The sequence below is a fragment of the Gorilla gorilla genome, chromosome 3 (genome assembly GCF_029281585.2).
Source record: "Gorilla gorilla gorilla isolate KB3781 chromosome 3, NHGRI_mGorGor1-v2.1_pri, whole genome shotgun sequence".
Lineage (NCBI taxonomy): Eukaryota > Metazoa > Chordata > Mammalia > Primates > Hominidae > Gorilla > Gorilla gorilla.
Genome location: NC_073227.2, coordinates 206,041,581 through 206,059,507, shown reverse-complemented (window position 1 = coordinate 206,059,507; position 17,927 = coordinate 206,041,581). Strand labels below are relative to the sequence as shown.

The 17,927-nt window shown below is 40.7% G+C and overlaps 1 long non-coding RNA gene across 1 annotated transcript; it reads right to left on the bottom strand.

Annotated features, from left to right (window-relative positions):
* Positions 1–748: 748 nt before the first annotated feature.
* Positions 749–17,455, bottom strand: LOC109026526 (uncharacterized). Its single transcript, XR_002005528.2, has 3 exons — positions 17,383–17,455; positions 2,678–2,778; positions 749–1,141 (listed from the first exon to the last, which is right to left on the bottom strand). It is a non-coding gene; the product is annotated as an uncharacterized lncRNA (long non-coding RNA).
* Positions 17,456–17,927: the final 472 nt, after the last annotated feature.

Genomic DNA, 17,927 nt, shown 5'->3' with positions numbered 1-17,927 from the left:
TGGAAAAAGCAGACTTTTTTCACATCCCAATTTCACTGTGTGTCGGCACAGTGTATTATGGGGTTTAGAAAGATCATCTGTGTGGTCTCATGAATATGGGAGGGTATCCATAAAATTATATCAGTTATTGGTTTTGTTTAGATTTGTTTTGAATGGCAGAGAAATGGCATCATTTAAAAATATTAATGAGCTATGGAAAAAGAATAATTAGGTCAGGGTGGTAGTTAGGGTATAGTTTCTTTAGCTTCATTAGTACATTTACCACAAGTCATTTGAACATGTTTATCCCACACATATAATTACATAAAAATCATAGATATATTCTGTCTTTATGAAGTTCACTTTCCTTATGTTAAGGGGACTCATCTATGAGTAAATTAAGTTTGGCCTTTCGGGGAGTCCCACAGTATAGTGAGCCATAAGATTTTCCCTGCTGGATTGTAATTGAGTCTTGTCAAATGGCAAACCACTTGTATCTCAGTATCATAATTAAGGAGTTTTGGGAAATTTATTGACAAATGGTCTTATTCTGAACATGTTATCTGAGAGCAAGAGGACAGTATTTGCAAGTCAAATGATGGAAGAATCTATTGTCAGACAATTAAAACATCTTCACTGAGACCCACCAAACTAACCTTTGTGTGGTCTGTTCTCAGATGGAAATGATTCCTAGAGACAGTTGACAGTGTGAATTTTGAGACGACACTAAATGTGTGTGGGAACTTGCAAAAAAAAATCCAGAAAAAGATTTAGGATCAGGGTTTTCTTTGCTACTTTTTTGCTATGATGGGGTGGGAATGGGAGCTGGGGCCAGGGGTTGTGGGGAGGCATCAGGGGAAAGGTGACGTTAGAGATGCTGGTAAAAGTTAGTCCTGGTCGAGCCCGGGGTGAACAATGACACAGTGTTGTTGTGGGCTGCCTCCACGACTTAGATATTCTTCCCATGTCAGTATAATCACTACTGGGAGGTAGCTCGATTAAGGATTACCATATCATTAATAGTATCCATGACTTTTGTTCAAAAGCTACTTGTGCAATGTTGCCTTGTGGATGAAGCGCCGTAATCCTCTGAGCCGCAGCTGTAGAGAGGGAGGCTCCTTAGAGCCGCCCACACTGACTTCCCTGTCCTCTCGGATCAGTTCTAAAAAACAGACAGAAACAACAGTCAACTCAAAGCCAAAAAAAAGAAACATCCATTCTACATTTCCACATTCATCCCCAAGCTTCAATCCCTGCCAATGTCTCCCATTCATCTCTTCTCTAACATCCAGATCACCACTCGGATGGTGGCCAGATTAAAGGGGAACAATGCAGTTTTAAATGTAAAGTTTGCATCTAATTTTTTTCTTTGCATGAGAAAAAGCACATTGATTCTATCTATGTGTCTGTCTAATGCTTAGCCAGTAGTTTGTCAGGTCTTTCTTATTTTCTTTGGCAACATGAGGCATGCTTGTGTCTTCCCACTGTCTAGGATTTCTCAGTTTATGTGGTGAAGACACTTAACTCTGAAATTTGTACTTGGATAGGAAATCATATATGCAGTTAGTAAACAGTGGGGTTTTGCTTCATTTAATTAATATTTTTGCTGCTAAGAAACTTCTACTTCCAGTGGGTGGGAGCACTGCAGAAACTGAAAAATTTAGCAGTAGCTTGAAATCTAAGCAAACACACCCAGGTATTGGGATTGGGCAGAAGAGAGTAACGGAGTGAACCACATTTGGTAAAACTCTTTGTGTTAAAGGATGGGAAAGAATGGATGTAAGCTTTAGAGGACATTTCATTTCATAAAGATCACCCCTCAAAAGGGGAAAGGAAAGGGAAGAGGGAAGAAATGACCTTTATTTATTTGGCAGAGGAAAATGTTAAAAAGTAAGATGAAACCCAGAGTTCAGTTTCTTGAATTTTAGCTTCATAATCACTTTTATTCCAAATTGAGATGAAGCTTTGCCTTGGTTTACTCATAAATCATTATTCTAAAGAGTTTTAGTCTTTTATTTTCATCTCGTTGCTTCATTTAAAAATCACTGTAACTTTATTGTTTACAAAAAACACTGACAACTTTTATCTATCCTAAGTTATTTTCCTGAGGAATCTATAAAAAGATTTGGACTATGGCCTTTGGATCAGAATGTCTTAAGTTCTTTCTGGTTGTCCAAAGATTTATGTTTGTCTAAAGTACATGGGAAACTTTACTTTTTAAAACCTTGCTCAGTGATAACGCTTTACTTTCCCATCTCTCCTCTTTCCTGTGGCATTGACACCCAAGCTGTGCTGTAATTTAATGTCACTGACATCACTTCCTTTTAAGATATATTTATTGGGACGGAAATTACATAAGTCTTGCTACCTGAAACACTGACAGTGTGAGACAGCTGGGAAAACTCAGGAATAGTTTAACACATCTCTAGGCCAAGAGTATCTATTCAACAAAATCATTCTATTTGGCAAGAAAGACTTGACAATACTCATCAGACACTTTAATTTAGTGTCTCTTTATGCCATGAGTGTATATGCTCAAGGGATATTGTTTACATGTAATGCTGCTTAATCTTGTATGTAGTATTTGAGGAACAGAAAACTTGGGAGAATGTGCTCTTGTGCTCTTCACTAGGAAAAACAGCCTCGTTCTGACTGTGCTCATATTGGTGAAAGAAGTACCCGGTTCTAGTAGACGTACTGGTAGTTTGCTAAGACATGAGCCATCATTTCCATCCCCATTCCAGGATTCGTCTTTGTTGAATAGATGCCTATAAGTAGAAGTTCTTCAACCTGGAGTTACTTTAAGAAGACACATTATTCCTAATATAGATGACAAGTATCTGAGATTTTTTAGAAAATTATTTAACATGTTAGCATAGCACTTGCAGGTGAAGGCAAGAATGAACCAGGAGAAGAAAGGTGAACAGTGGTCCAAGCAGGCATTAACATATGGGAATGTTACCATATTAAAATGTGATACCAATTTCTGTGAGTGTAAATAATACCTCAATGTATCATGTATTCACTCTTACAAAGAGGTTCACAAATTATACAGGTTTTTTTAGTGATAGGAAAATTTCATAAAATTGGTACTCTGCTGAAATATGTAATTTTAGGTAACACAACAAACTTGCTGCTCAGTGCCATATGGGATAATACTGATTAGCCATTCTTTTTTTTTTTTTTTTTTTTTGAAGTGGAGTCTCACTCTGTCACCCAGGCTGGAGTGCAGTGGTATGATCTTGGCTCACTGCAACCTCTGCCTCCCGGGCTCAAGCGATTCTCCTGCTGCAACCTCTTGAGTAGCTGGGAATAAAGGCGCCCACCACCATGCCCAGCTAATTTTTGTATTTTTAGTAGAGATGGGGTTTCACCATGTTGGCCAGGCTGGTCTCAAACTCCTGACCTCAAGTGATCCCCCTACCTCGGCCTCCCAAAGTGCTGGGATTACAGGCGTGAGCCATCGTGCCTAGCTCGTGTTATCCATTCCTGATGTTCTTTTCCTTGTTGGGGGAGACCCACTAGCATAACATTCTTGGCTTCTCTCTTCTATCTCCTTATTTGTTCCTCCCAGGAGTAGAAGAGTGACATTTCTGATTTGCACTGTGGGAGAGCATAGCCCAGCCCCTTTCCCTGCACTGGGAGCCACTGCCCACAGGGCGCTTGCGTTCTGGACTGCCTTTCTGGCTCAAACGTTCTACAGGAGCCTGCCTCTGGGGGGAGAGCTGCAGTTTTTAGCACTGTGACTAGGTGATAAATTTGGGGCACAATATTCAGAAGATCATTGTTACCATGCAATCATGCCATATTATCCAAGAGTTCTGTCAATAATAAAGCTGACCCACATAATACTTCTCTCTCAGTTCCAGACCCAGGTGATAAAAGCAGAGGGTTTTTTATCGAGCCCCGTTGAGCAGCAGTGTCTATAACTTAAATGCTCTGAATCAGTAGTTCTCAAAGTACGATCTGAGGACTTTTTGGAGTCCTTGAGACCTTTCAGGGGCCTGTGGGGTCAAAACTATTTGTAATACTACTAAGATGTTATTCACACTCTCGTTCTGATGTGCATGGAGTGGAGTGTGCAGAAGTGACGCGTGATAACACCATTGCTCTGATGGCTACTGAAAAGTATGCTGTGTACTGCTTATGTTTTAAATATTTCTCAGTTTTTATATTGGTAAACATTGATAGTTAGAATGAATGTATGTGCTCTGGATTTCTCAGTAAATAATTATATATAAATAATTATCTTCTACATAAATCAATGCTGATTGGGGTCCTGATTAATTTTAAGAGTGTAAAAGAATTCTTAGATTAAAAAATTTGAAAGTTGCTGCTGTAAACCATAATGGGGAGAGAAGCACTTAAGTTAAACACCTCTGGGTGGCTCTGCTACTGAAATGTGTAAGAGTTCCCTCAGGAGATAGCCAAACTTTGTAATCTTGGACATCTCAATCTACCCAGATGAAAACTGGAATAGATGAATTACTCATTAAGCTGATATTCTTTGAAGGTCTGCTCTATGTTGGGCACTCTCTCCTAGGCAGAGGGGGGCACATGGATGAGCAACTCCATCACTGTCCTCTAGAGTCTCACAGTCAAGAGGAGGCAACAAACTGGTGAAGAGATTGACATAGAGTGTCAGGTATGTAAGAGGTGCTTTGGGAACACGGAGGGGTACTAATCCAGGGAGCAGGAGATGGATAGACACCCTAAACTGGATCTTGACAGACAGGTAAGAGTTGGCCAGGAGAAGAAAAAGTAAACGATATTCCAAGCAGAGACACTAACACATGCAAAGGCCTAAAACAGTGCTTTTTGAATAGTGGGATGGAATCCATTAGTAGGTCATAAAATCAATTTAATGTGTCATTACCAGCATTTAAGAAAAAACAAAATAGAACAGAATGTCAGAGTGCACCTCATATAGTAAGGGTATTTTTTTCATGAAAACTTTTTTCTCTGTGTGTGTGTGTGTGAGTGTGTGTCTATACTGGGTTAAGGTGTAAAATGTATTTCTTAGTGTAGGAAAAGAATTTTAGATATTATCTAGGAAAATAATTTTAGATATTTGATTTTGCAATAAAATTTGTCTTTTCAGTGTAAGGAATGAAATGCTACAATCTTATGCTAATTCTTTTAGAGCATGTTATATCACATGAACACTGAGACCTGTTAATACATTTAGCCGGTCAGTAAGTTCAGATTTGTAAGTTTAGCAGTGCTGGCATGGAAAAGCCTAGGGGAAAATCTACTGAGGCAGACTGAAAAGTTTTGAAATATTATACATAGAAAAAATTATTAGTGATTGATCATAATAAAATTAAGAAAATGCTATTGAGGCATTCATCAAAGTGCCTAAAGAAATAAACAAGCATTTTATTAATGCATCCTGAAACTCATGACAGAATTTTAGGGTAATAAATGTTAAGAGTTTTAGAGACTAGGCTAACTCCACATTAGAGTCCCAAATAACTATGATCTAGTGTTCTGGCCTAATTTCTTATGTTACCCACTGCTGAACATATTCCATGTAGTGGATGGTAAAATATTGTTTTATCTAAGTGAGACTTCATGGCAGCACTGGTTACAAATGTTAGTGTCATTCGTCTGGTGTCCTTCTGGTCTAATACTTATGTCAGCAGCTGAGATACTGATTCTAGCCGGGGTTTTTGTATGCGTGTGGGGTATTTAAAATACCCAGAGAATTGGATCAAATATGATTATCTGGTTTGTGTTTTTTGACGTATGATTTAAGAAAAATTGAACTCAGGTGTATGGAGGTATAATTTACATACAATAAAATTCACCTCTTAGGTGAATGTGGATTTGATAAATGTATATCACTGTCAAGCTCAAGAACCAGAACGCCTCCCCCAGCCTTTATAGTCAATCCCCTACCCCAGCCACAGGCAACCAGTGATCTAGTCTCTGTTCCTAGAGATTCGCCCATTTCAGAATTTGCCTGTATGACTTCAGCAATAAAAAAATTGACATAGAAATTAATATGGGATAATTTAGTGTGCAAGGAGCAATGTTACTTACTAGGAAAGTCACAGCCTATTTGGTGTGAGTCACAGTATGCCTTTTCCACTTCTTACTATGTAACCTTTGTCATGACTGCCCAGTTAGTTCTTGATGAACCAAATGGATTTCAGAGAGGTTTAGGAGTCTAGGAACTTGCAATGTACCTTGTGAGAGGACTCTGGGCTCTCAGAATTTCAAAGTAAACCACTCCTTTGGCCTATCAGCCCAGGGGCTTGCAGTCGCACTTTCTAATTTCTAAACTACACTGGGTTGTTTCCATCTGGCCGGGTTAGGCTTACTAGCCAGGATGACAACATACTGTGCATTAAACTGTAGGGAGGACATTTAGACAAGCCACAAGCAGAAGGACTTTGTGACCACTTTATTTCCCACAGATTGCGTTTAGCCACCCAGTAGGATATGCTTGGTGTGTGGCTCTCTCAGCCAGGGCAGATAGCTGAGGTATCTGTATCTAAGAAGGTCTATTGAAAGTATTAAGATTGGACAACGACGTACATGCCAAGTCCGCCTTTGATTTCCACAGTAACATGTATTTTTAGTTTTAACGTAGTACTTTCAACTTTCAAGGTCTAAAATAACTAGCGACTTGAAATCTTAAGGGAAAGGTCATGTGTCTCAGTAGTCAAATCGTTTGCTTACTACATACATCCTGAAGCATGTTGGTGTTTTCCCAGAACATTTCCATTTCATCAAATCTGAAGACAATGTGTTTACTTAGTGTATATGCACTATTTTAATTTATATTTTTATGTTTTGGTCACTTCCAGAAGAGAATTCATATCCTCAGCAAGCCAGCACTAAAGGGAACTGCAGAGGTCATATTGTCCACTTTCTTTCTGGAACAGGGAAGAAATTTGAGACTCAAGAAAGATGAGGCTTCTAAGGAAGATTAATTTCAGGAATTAATGTTTTAAAGAGTACAATGTTTTTATTCACCAATAAACTGAAAGTCAATGTCTAGATGTTTCTTTCTCGTGTATGCTCGATTTGTTGTATTGATAAGCAAAGCCCTGGAAGGAAGTTTACCTGCTCCTCAGGCTCACCCATCTTCACTGTGACTGATGGGGAGGCAGTGAGGTCAGTGAGGCTCCTTGCAGGATGCAGCCACTCAAGGCCAATCACGAAGACTGTTCTCCCTAAGGTATTTCTTGGTGAGGCATTTTAAGGACCTTTTAGAAAATTGTTTCTCAGAAACAACTGTGATTTTATTTTTGAAGCATTCACTGTTAACAACGTCTGTGAGATTTTCAGTTTTTCCATTGATTTTTAACCTTTTAGAAACTGTTCAAAATTTCCAGAATCAAAAGTTCCATCTTCTATTGAATGAGTAAGGTCCAAATTAAACTTCCATGTTGACCACATATGCTTCTTGTCTTTCTTCGGCATCATCTTGAGAGCTGGCCATATGATATGAGGGCAGGAATTAATGTTTGTGTGAATCTAAGTACGTTTGTTAGACCTCTAAGCCTAAAATTGGCAATACATCTGCACTAGAGCCCAAACTACCAATCCACACTCTATTCCACCAGTGAACCCACCTGTGCTTTGCAGCAATTCCTCACTGAAGATACTGGCATATGCATTATCTTCCCTGTACTACCACCAGCAAACCATTATCATAGGTCTAAAACTTATCACATTTAGGCCGGACGTGGTGGCTCATGCCTATAATCCCAGCCCTCTGGGAGGCTGAGGCAGGAGAATCACTTGAGGCCAAGAGTTGAAGACCAGCCTGGGCAACATAGTGAGACCCTATCTCTACAAAAATAAAATAAAATAAATTAACCAGGTGTGGTGGCACACGCCTGTAGTCCCAGCTACTCAGGAAGCTGTGGTAGGATCACTTGAGCCCAGGAGGTTGAGGCTGCAGTAAGCTGAGATCACACCACTGCACTACAGCCTGGGTGACAGAGCAAGGTCCTGCCTAAAAAAAAAAAAAAAAAAATTCACATTTTTCTCACACAAAAAAATCATGAAACATTTATCTGCACATAGCATTAAGATAGCTACTATACTATGTTCAATAACTAACACGTGAGAGGCCTAGCACATGTAGGTCTTGGTGAGTCTTTTATCACATATATGATTTGCACACATCTTGTCCCAGCCTGTGACTTGTCTTTTTATGTTCTCAATCGTGTCTTTTTTTTTTTTTTTTTTTGAGACAGGGTCTCACTGTCTCACCCAGGCTGGAGTGCAATGGCACAATCACAGCTCACTATGGCTTGACCTTCTGGGCTCAGGTAATTCTCCCACCTCAGCCCCCGGAGTAGCTGGGACTACAAGTGTGCACCACCACACCCAGCTATTTTTGTATTTTGGGTAGAGATGGGGATCTCACCATGTTGCCCAGGCTGGTCTTGAACTGCTGGGCTTAAGGGATCCACCTGTCTTGGCCTCCCAAAGTGTTGGGGATTACAGTCATGAGCCACTGCACCCAGCCCATTGGTGTCTTTTAAGCACAAAAGTTTTAAATTTTGATCTAGTCCAGCTTATCAATGTTTTCTTTTATGGTTTGTGCTTTTGGTGTTGAGTTGTAGGATTCTGAACAAGTTGTCTAACCTCTTCAAGCTTCAGTTCCTTTGTCTACGAAATCGTAATAATAATTCTTACCTCAAAGGTAACTGTGATTTAAATCTGATTTCTTTGTATGTGTCTGGAAAAAAGGGAGGTATAAGCAGTGACTGCAAGTTTAATTTTCAACTTCCTCTTAAGTTTCATAAGTTCTTGGTACTTATGGCTGGCTTGCTGGGAGCAGGGAACTTGGTATGTGTAAAAGTTACTGAATGTATCTGCTAATACATTTTGCCCTCATCTTGGATCCAAGCGATCAAGCTTCACAGATGGAAGGAAATGAGCAGGTGAGGTAAGGGGAACTGAAGTACATAGGGGGTTAATAATTGGTTGAAGTTGCCTGGGAAAGCGAGTGGTGAGGAGGAGGAAGGAGAGATTGCGAAGGGGCTTGAGGAAACTTCTGGGGTAATAGAAATGGTAGCAATAATCTTGACTGTGATGATGGTTTCATGGGTATATACATATGTCAAAATGTATCAAATTATACACGTTAAATATTGCTGTTTCATTGTACGTCAGTTACCCCAATAAACCTTTTTTAAAAAAATTTTAAAGAGACTGGTCACACCTGTTAGGATGGCTATTTTTTTTAAAAAAAGCAAGTGTTGGGCCAGGCCTGGTGGGTCACGCCTGTAATTCCAGCACTTTGGGAGGCCAAGGTAGGCAGATCGCTTGAGCTCAGGAGTTTGAGACCAGCCTAGGAAACATGGGGAAACCCTGTACCCACCAAAACTAAAAAAATTAGCTGGGCATGGATGCATGCACCTGTGATCCCAGCTATTTGGGAGGCTGAGGTGGGAGAATCGCTTAAGCCCAGGAGGTAGAGGCTGCAGTGAGCCAGGATGGCACCAGTGCACTCCAGCCTGGGTGAGAGTGAGACCTTATCTCAATTGAAAGCAAAACTAAACCAAAAAACAAGTATTGGCTGAGGATATGGGAAGACTGAAACCCTCACACATTGCTGGTAGGAATAAGAAATGGTACTGACACTGTGGAAAACAGATTGGCAGTTTCTCAAAAAAGTTAAACGTAGAATTACCATATGATCTGGCAATTTCACTTCTGGGTACATATCAAAAAGAACTGAAAGCAAGGACTTGAGCAGATATTTGTTCTTGCAGTATTATTCACAATAGTTAAAAAAATGAAAACAACCCAAGTGTGTATCAACAGATGAGTAGATCAACAAAACGTGGTATATACCTATAGCGGAATATTATTCAGCCTCAAAAATGAAAGAATTCTGATACATACTGCAACATGGATGAACCCTGAACTCATTATGCTAGATGAAATAAACCAGACACAAAGGGACAAATATTGCATGATTCTATTTATGTGAATAGGTAACTCCTAGAAACAGAACCTAGAGTAGAGATTACCAGGGACTGAGGGAGGAGCGGATGGAAATTTGTTGTTTAATGAGCACAGAGTTTCGCTTGGGATGATGTAAAAGGTCTGGAAATGGATAATGGTGATGGTTGCACAATATTTTGAATGTATTTAACACCATTGAACTGTACATGTAAAAATGGTTAAAATGGTAACTTTTATGTTATTCTATTTTCACACAAAAATTCAAAAAAGAGAATGGATGAAGTGATATGAGTTTAAGCAGTAATAACAATAAAAGAGGTATAGTGGGAAGCTGACAAGTCAGCCTCAGGGATAAGTCCAGAAATCGGGAGATTCTGCTTCCTTCCTGGTTTCTTGATCCTACCACTCACACCTATCCACTATTATTAATTTATTCTCCCATTTCTTTACTCCCTCATTTTCAGGTGCTTAAATGCGAGCATGGAGAAATGTAAAGTGGAAAATAAGTGGAATGCATTGAGCCTGGAGAGGAGAAGATTTGGGGGAGGTCATGACAGCTGTGTTGCAATATTTACAGGGCTGTCAGGTAGAGGAAAGAGGAGGCTTATTCTGTGTGCTTCAGATGACAGAAATAGCATTTCATGGGAAGCAGAACTTTTTTGCCTCCAAAAAAGGAATAACATTTTAATAATAGGACAGTCTATGAATGGAATAGATGCCTTGGAATGCTGGAAGTGGGTAAATAGAGGCTGGGGATGTTGCAGAGCAGATTGCTGCATTTGATGGGAATTTGGACCAAATGGTCTCTGTATTAGCAACCCAACAGGAAGAAGGAATTTTCAGCAAGGATTTTTGAAGCGTATCAAATGAAAGAGCTATTTACAGAGATGTGAGCAGGATTGAGGAAGCCTACAAAGGTTACTGAAGTACCCAAGAACAAGCAACAGTGGGAAGGCCCCACCATCAGGCCTGAGGGAGCAAAGCGGAGCAGTGCTGTTCGAGGAGAACAAGGGAGCTGTAGGAGAGTGGTCAGCAACAGCTGGAAGGGGGACCCCCCCCCCAGCAGGAACTGGTAGTTCCAGAGGGAGCAGCCTCTGGCAGAATTGTGGTGCCAAGGCAAAGAAGCAGCTGGGCTAGAACTTCCCAGCCTCCATTTCCTGCTGTCTCTCACTGGCAAATCGAGCTCGAACGCAGAGGCACAGGAGCTCAGGGGATGCAGTTTGCAGGGAGGGATGACCTTTGTAAGGTACTGAGCAGGGCAGAGAAGCACGTCTGTAAGGTTTCTTTCATCTCAGAGACGTTTGAGTCCCCTCACCACCCCAAACTTCAAACCTGAAGAGAGCAAAAGACCTGAAGATTACACTACTCTATGAATGACCGGTTCATCCTGTGAATGTAAAGATGGGATTGAGTTACCGCAGTTTCAATAAGGATCAGGGAAATGCCCTTGATAAGCCAAGATGGGAGAGAAGCTGTCAGTCAACATGTATTTATTGGGACCTACTGTATGCTAGGCATTCTTCTAAAGACTGTAGGTCCACTGGTGAGCAACATGGAAATTCCTCTCCTGTTACACACTAAAAATAGGAGGCAGACAATAAGCACACAAGCACATCACTCAGGGTGCCATCACACGACACAATACATTGGTTAAGATCATGACCTGTACCATTTCCTAATTGTGTGACCTTTGTTAAGTGACTCAATCTGTGTCTCCGTTCCATATGTGTAAATGAGGATCAATGACTGTACCTCCGCAGTAGGGTTGTTATGAGGTTATAGCTACTTAGTACATATAAATCCTTTAGAACAGTGCTGAGCACATATAGAAATGTTTGTTATTATTATTAGCAGTCAGTATTAAGTACTAGGTGAGAGAAGATCTAATAAAGCAGAAAAAGGCAGAGAAAAGAAAATGGTGGGTCTGGGCATGATGGGAGCCATGAGAGAGGAAGCTGGGGACTGGTGAGCAGACTTGCCATTAGGAAAGGGCCAGAGCTTCTAGAGGAAAGGGGGAAGTAGCCACCCAAACCCTCACAGAATCCTGTCAACATCTCCAGGGACAAATCAAGCCACCCTACAGAAAGTACACTTGTATGGCCTGTTAGTGCTGAGGTCGAATTCATTAGAAGAAATTATGCAATATAGAATCGAATCATTTTTAAGCATTTAAAAGCAAGAAGCAGAAGTGAACCGTGCTTAAAAGAGGCAGGCACATAGATCTAAGAGCTTGGGCTCTGCAATTAGACTGGCACAAGTTCAAATCCCAGCTCTGCCATTCACTATTATCTGACCTGGGAAGGGTTACTTAGCCTTGTTGATGACTAGTTTCCTCTTGTGGAAAATGGAAATAATCATAGCTATCTCACAGGTTATTCTGAGTCTGAAAGGAAGTATTCTATGATAATTGCTTTGCACAATGCCTGGAATATTCTAAGGCATCAATACATGTTGCTGTTGCTTACTGCTATCATAATAAAAAGAGAGAATGAACACCTGTGCATGACTTGGAAAGGATGAGCATGGTAAGATATGGATGCATTTTGCTTTAGTTGCTTTGTATGATGTTCGGGCTTATAAAAGATAATTTTTGAATTTCTTTGCCAGCTCTGAATCTCCCACCACTAAGGAGCAGCATCCTATCTATGATGCCCTCACAAAACCAGAACATCTGCTCATGTTCTGCATGAGCAGTTATCAACAAAAAGATGTCCCAACACTCAATGGAAAACAAAGTATTTTAATGATAAAATTCAGTACGGGAGCTATGTTTATTTTTGATTATTTTGACATTTCAAGCTCAGAAACAGCATTCGTGAAATGGGGATTGCTGGTGAAAATTAAACGGAAAATTGGCACTTAAAAATTTTGCATTTTTTTCCAGCTAATTCCTTTCTAAATACAATCCATTCCTTAAAGAGTCTTGCTGTGATGATTTCTGCTAATTTCTTTCTTGGTAGTTTCCAATAAATCAAACTTCACAGATAACAAGAGAATAACAAAATGATAAAGGTGTTTCTTTCCTTCCCTTCAGAAAATACTCATTTGCAGATTTTTTACAGAGTACAAATGAAGGCCTGAATGTCAAAGTTTTGTTTTTGTTTTTAAATGACAAGTTGTTCCGGCGTACATATACTTTGACTTTCAGGCATTCATTCGTACTCTGTAAAAAAATTTGCAAGTGAGTAGGAACTTAAAATAAAAGCTGAAGAAATAACAAAGAAACACTAGAAAAGAAAAAAAGTAAAAACTCAGTATCTGTGAAGCGCAATAAAATGAAGCACAACAGAAAGGGAAAAAAAATGCCAAGTTGTGTCGCCAGGAATAATAAACCACGGTATTTCCCAGTAGATGTTTTTATAAAATACATTGGAGTAGATCTTTACGTTTACTCCTTTTTTTCACTCTGTCACAGTATTAAAATAAAATGCTCATTATTTGGAATCATGGGAAAGAAGGCTTATTTATCCATTATGGGGGGAAACTTAAACGTGGAGTGTTACTACTTCAAGCAGCACTATCCATATTACAAATAAAAACCTAACTAGGAATAAGTGATTTAAAAATTCCTATTCAAAGCAGGCATATATCACTACATTGCAACGTGCCACGAACAAAATAAAACTTTAACACAGGAAAATTAATTATGGGATTTAAAAGTTGAAAACACACCTAAGGAATTCATAATTTTATGAAGGTTTGGCTTATAACTGTTATTGATTTTAGACTGACTATCCCTTTACTCTTAGGTAAGTCCAAGCTGATTTATGAGGAGATAAATTATTTTGAAGGTTTTATTCTTTAGGTAGTTTGGTATTTAGTGCCAAAATACCCACTTTCAAAATAGTGGAGAATAAATGAATGATGTTCAGCAGTATAGAAAAGTCCTCTACGTTTTCCCTTTTCACCTTTAGAACTTAATCATTTATTTAGCACTTGGGTGCTAAATATTTTAAGGACCAAGAACAACTGAATATGTGAGAGAAGATCTTGCTGTTCTATTTGAAGGAGTTTCCCTTGTTTTTTTTCTTTTTTCATTCTTTCATTTTCTCCCCTTTTGGAGAAAGCTTACCTCTTTGTAATTCAAGAGGGGTCTCGAATTCACCTTGAGAGGCAACCGTATATCATGAAATGCGTTGTTTCCTGAGTCCACATCATTTGCTTAGCATCCCTTACCAATTTAGTAGAAAGATTCTCCTCCAGGGATTGTCAGCTGTCATATATCTCTTTTGCAGAGTAAGTGGGTCTTTCTCGTCAAGGAGAATTCACTGGCTTGGCGTTACTGGCTTCAATACGTGCGACTTCTTTTCTGAATCCCCCACGCTGAGTTCTTGTGTTCCCTTCCCCCAAAGGTCATGTCCTACACAGCGTCCCCACTGTGCTGGGTCAGCAGGAACACAGAATGACCATTTTTGTTCATCATTATTTGCCTAAACCTAGAGAAAATAAGATCGTGATTGATTTCACCCTCAGGTTCCCTCTACAAACTATGTTGTCATACATACAGAGTAATTATTTGTTTTTCACTCCTTAGGCGTGTATAGGAGGTGAAGATGGGTTCTCTGCTTTTCAGTTTGGGCAGGGCACTATTCAATAGTGAACACGATACAGAGAATGGCTGATTCAATCTCCTTATTTCTTCCAGTGGTCGCACTGAGACGATTTCAAGCAGTACAAGATCAAGGATCCATTAGACCTTTTTATTTTGTGTAACTTTTGTGGGTTTCCATGGAACTCCGGAAGTGCTGTACCTTCTGTTAAAAATTAAATTAAATTAACTAAAAAGAGAAAGAAAAAGAGCCTGCATTTTCCGGGGTTTCCCCAGAGGCTTTTTTATCTGTTTAAACTAACCAGGATTTTTCACATATTGACATAAGCATTCATTTGCTAATTTGTTGGACATTCAACTGCATGGAGTCTTCCCCAGAATCTTGAATGAAGCTGAAATACTTGGGTCCTTAGGACTGCTTGAGTTCTGCATCGTTCCCTGAACACATATGGTTTTTCCTCCTCTATCTCCTTAGATAAAAGTCAGTGCTGATCGCCTTAAGGAAAGAATGAGTTAAATGGACCCATATTCTAGGCCTGGATCTAAAAATCCCGGCCTTTTCAGAGGCCCCTTAGCATCTGCAGCAGCAAGGTCATTTGCACATACATAAATAAATAAATTAACAATGAATAAATAATCTAATCCCAGCCACACAATGCCACCTTGCAGATTTGATCCTTTGCAGCTCCCAGTGAATTTGTCCATTTCTAATTCTTTTTGATAAAGTCCTCAGATACTTGCTCACTGTCAGGCTCATTTTCTTATTGTTTTCGCTTGATTAGTTCTGTATGACCTAAGGTCGCCCTTAAAATCCACATCTCTCGTGAAGACTCCGAAAGGCCTTCTTTTTAGAACCCGCCCCCCAGAAAATGATGGAAAGTGCCTGCCGTTTCTCCACACAAAGGCCAGGCAGGTTTTTCGTCACTAGCCTCCTGAAGCAGCCCTTCGTTCACCCAAGCGCAAAAATATCTCATTAGGGGCTACCATGTTTTTGTAGCCTCTTTATCCAGTGCACTTGGCTGTGCCTGTGTCAGGTCTCCCGGGTCCTGGAGGAGCTGGGCCACCTCCCCTTTAACCCTGCTGGGCTGCCCCTCAGTGACAGCACCAGGCCCGGCACCTGCCCATCCATACTGAGTGCCCGAGGCAGTTTTTTCCTGGTCTTCTGAAAAGATGCTGGTCTTCATGGGGGCTGGAGAGGAGTGGAGGAGGGTTGCTTTTTTTTCCCTTTTAAAAGCTGGCTGGGGTCGGGCGCGCTGGCTCACGCCTGTCATCCCAGCACTTTGGGAGGCCGAGGTGGGCAGATCACAAGGTCAAGAGATCGAGACCATTCCGGCTAACACAGTGAAACCTCGTCTCTACGAAAAATACAAAAAATTAGCCGGGTGTGGTGGCGGGCGCCTGTAGTCCCAGCTACTCGGGAGGCTGAGGCAGGAGCATGGCGTGAACCCGGGAGGCGGAGCTTGCAGTGAGCCGAGATCGCATCACTGCACTCCAGCCTGGGCGACAGAGCGAGACTCCGTCTCAAAAAAAAAAAAAAAAAAAAACTGGCTGGGAGGTTGCTGCCTGTCCCTCATTTTCAGGCTGCACACTCACTTGAGGCTGTAGATCCAGGGATGGGAACACTGTCTAATTCTCCAGTCTCTGTGCTCCCCAGGTCGGGGCAGGGCCTCACCTTATACCATGGAGGCCGCCTCACAACGCATGGGCACTGCTCACTCACTGCTCATGCTCTTCCCTACTAGAAGGTCAGCTTTTCCTTGAATGGAAAAAGAAGTGACTGGCGTAATAAATAGACTTAATTAATGGGAACCCAATTCCTCACTTCCGTTTTTAATTGAAAAATTCACAAAGACTGTTTAAATCAACTGTTCAGTATCCTTCAACAGTTCTGATGAGTGTTCCATTTCTGACTGCCAAGTCTTTTGGAATTTCAAGAAGATTTTGTTTGTAATTTTTTTCCTTTCTTCTGGACCATCAAATAAAACCCTGCTATATTACATGGAGTCTTACAGTTGTTACTTTCTAGCAGCAGTGAATCTCTTGAGTACCCAAGGAAGATGTTAATGAAAATTGTACCACAGGAAAGTTTGAAAAAGTGGGCTCCACTACCCACGTGGAAATCTACTACACAATTAAATTTTAAAATCTCATTGTAGACTTCCTTTTATGTGATGAAATTTAAAAAATTGATTTTTACGTATTTTGGTGTATTTCAGCAATTTTCCAGAAGGACAAATTACCTAGGCCGAATTGCCAAAGCCCTCCAAGAATTTGGTGCCATCACCTGAATTTGAAAAAGGTGACTAGTCTTGACCTCAGTCAAGATACTCTTGTTAACAAGCACCTCAGCTCAGGAAGCTCTGGAAGAGCATGCTTTGTGTGATGCACGGGGAGGTGAGCTCTGAACACAGTGATACTTCCCGAGTTGAGGACATTCCAGCTCAAACAAGCCCTTCAGGCACCAGAAGGCATGGATTTACACTCATCATCTCTGAACCATTAAAAAAAAACTTTCAGGCTGGGCGCGGTGGCTGACACCTGTAATCCCTGCACTTTGGGAGGCTGGGGTGGGTGGATCACCTGAGGTCAGGAGTTCAAGATCAGCCTGGCCAACATGGTGAAACCCCATCTCTACTAAAAATACAAAAATTAGCTGGGCTTGGTTGCACGCACCTGTAATCCCAGCTACTCGAGAGCTGAGACAAGAGAATTGCTTCAACCCGGGAGGCAGAGGTTGCAGTGACCTGAGATTGCGCCACTGCACTCCAGCCTGGCGACAGAGCTAGACTCTGTCAACAACAACAACAACAACAACAACAAACAAACAAACACAAAAAACTTTCAACCTTCAAAAGATTAATCATCTCGGGATAGTAAAGGGAAAGAGAAAATGTCACTTCAAGCACTTGCCTTACCATTTTGAGTCCAATGCTTACTATTCTCCCACAGTTATGCTGGGTGCTCTTTAAGGCTCTGGAACTCAGGACAATCGACGTTCTATGTTACTAAGGAAGGAAGAGGGGTTGTTGAAATGATTCTACCTTTTTTTTCAGCAGAGGGTTACCCATTCTTTGTGATGGGAAATCTCTATTGGATGTTCTTGAGCCTTGCAAAGAGAAATTCGTGAAAAAGCAGAAGCCTCTGCATTCTGAGAGAGCCTGCAGTGTTGGGAGCAGCCCCCTCCCCCAAATTCTGGCCATAAATTGCCCCCGAAACTAGCCATAAACAAAATCTCTGCAGCACTGTAACTTGTTCATAATGGCCTTAACGCCCAAACTGGAAGGTTGTGGGTTTACGGGAATGAAGGCAAGGAACACCTGGCATTCTTAAGCCACAAACAATAGCATGAGCGATCTGTGTCTTAAGGACATGCTCCTGCTGCAGATAACTAGTCCAACCTATTCCTTTAATTTGGTCCATCCCTTTGTTTCCCATAAGGGATACTTTTAGTTAATCGACT